Source organism: Cyprinodon variegatus, unplaced genomic scaffold (genome assembly GCF_000732505.1).
Source record: "Cyprinodon variegatus isolate N-32 unplaced genomic scaffold, C_variegatus-1.0 Scaffold740, whole genome shotgun sequence".
NCBI lineage: Eukaryota > Metazoa > Chordata > Actinopteri > Cyprinodontiformes > Cyprinodontidae > Cyprinodon > Cyprinodon variegatus.
This window is the reverse complement of record NW_015151193.1, coordinates 313,907-316,194: the sequence shown is the minus strand read 5'-3', so window position 1 is coordinate 316,194 and position 2,288 is coordinate 313,907.

Sequence of the window (2,288 nt, the reverse complement as noted above, 5' to 3'; positions counted from 1 at the left end):
TCTATAGTTCTGCTGCTATAGGCTTAGACTGCTGGAGGACATAGGGACCCCCATTTCATCATTCTGTATCAGTTTATCTCCCATTATTCTCCCAATCTGCAGTATTTGTTAGTTTAACTCCTAACTTGATGTACCTTCTGCTTTTTCTCATGCTGGTTTTATCTGGTCTGTTCCTGTTTGGCTGTGACTCCATCCTGGAGAGAAATATTAGCTGTGCTGCTGTGCAGGTTATGTCTGAAATATATCATTGACTGATTTCTGCATGAGGAACTCTACAAAACTCCAAGCTTGACCCATTTTAATCCTAAACCGCTTTCTTTTTAATATAATTTCTACAGAATGAATAAATAGTGAACATGTTATTATCACAGTAGAAACAAAATATTTAGGCAGAACTAAAACTAATCTCTTTATCCCTGAATGTTCTGATGAGGACTTAAAATGAAACGATCCCACAGAGAAAGTCTTTGCTTCCATCAGGCGGCAACTTCTTACCCGTCTGTCTACAGCCTGCAGTCTGGTCTTCATGCTCCTGTTGATCACAGTCATTGGAATTGTTCTGGGTTTGGGACGAACTGAAGCATAAAAACAAACATTAGTTCAAGGAAAAACTGAATTTTACAGCAAATAATTAGCTGCATATTAACTTGCACAACTCAATAACTAGTAGGAAACCAACCTTTATGATAAAAATATTATAATAATCATTACAGTACCTCTTCTCTGCCTCATGAAATAAGTTTTCGGTGTGTTTTTAATGCATTGGTTCCAAAAAAATAACTATCCAACAAACTCACAACCCCCAACAATATATAGTATTAATTCACTCTATATTTATTTATACATATAAAGTAATCTTGTTTTAAAAAAATGTTGAACTAATTATTATTTAATACATTTTTATTATTTCATTCATTATGTATTTTTCATTATTGAATGTAAAATCTTATTATTTAATTGTGTATTTTACAATTTTATGCTAGAATTTTTAGTTAAAAAATAAACAAAGTTAAAGCACAAATTAAAAATTAATACATAAATAAATCACAGTGTGATTTATAGAAGCTACAAGAGGAGGACAATCTTTTAATGTTTTTAAGGAAATTTTTTTATCTCATAATTCACCGTACTATTTCTGTTGGTAGAAATTTGTGGACGTTTACATCATAACCAGTAGTAGATCCTATAAAACAATTATTCTTTTTTTAAATTATAATTATTATTTCTATTCTGCACCACTCTAGCCTTTCTGTGGATGTATTTATTTATTTTTTTTATTAAATCGTTTTAAAGAAAAGTTGTAGCTACGGCCTTTAATTCCTTGTTCCAACTATAAACGGAAAACCAATATGCAAAATAGTAGGGTATCTTTATTATATCTAACTAACTTTATTTGTAGAAGTGAAATTATTAGGTTTACATTTTTGTATTGCTTTTAAATAAAGAAGGGTGTTATATCGTTTAATTATGTGATTAAATGTCTTTAAGTCTCATTTAGCGTCTTTTCTTCTGGTAAAAAAAGCATCTAAAATAATATTTCAGCAATACATTTTTTTTTCCTTTTTTTTTTTTTACAATTTCCAGACTTTCAAACAAACTGCAATGACAGCACTCCAATAACCGGGGATTGATCAGTTACCATGTTGAAAGAACCTGGTTACTTCCAGTACATGCGCCCTGTGGAGAAGCACAGTTCATAATATTACCTGGTGACTGCTCGCTCAGAAAGGCGTGTAGATGAACACGCTTCATGCGGTCACATACGTGTGTTTACTGTTAGTGGGGATGGAGCCGTTCAGTGGGATCAGATGGCCACGATGGTTCCTCATCTGCATGGATGCAATTTATGGAATTAATGTGAAAATGTATTTTCATAAAGCACTCAGTGCATCTTAAACATTCCTGTACCTTCCAAAAAAGTAAAAAAAAAACAAACCAATAGACTTTGTTTCCAAGTTTGAACATAAAAAATAGGTGGTTTGAGAACGGCATGGAGGAAGCCACCTATGTTAAGAAAGAAAAAAACAATCTTAAACAGAACCAAACCAAACCAAACCAACCAAACCAACAATGCAGCGAAAGAGTTGATTGCTTCACACTATCATTGCAGCCCCAACCCCTTTACAGGAGAACAGAAGACCTCACCTATTCAGCCAGGCCAACAATTCTCTAAACAAAAACAAGACTTTGTCAGGCTACTGTATAAAGCCTGGAACTGAACGCTATTTCTGACATTTTTAATTGAAAAACCTTCCTGGAAGGAAGAGAAATGTCTTCAAACTTGGAAA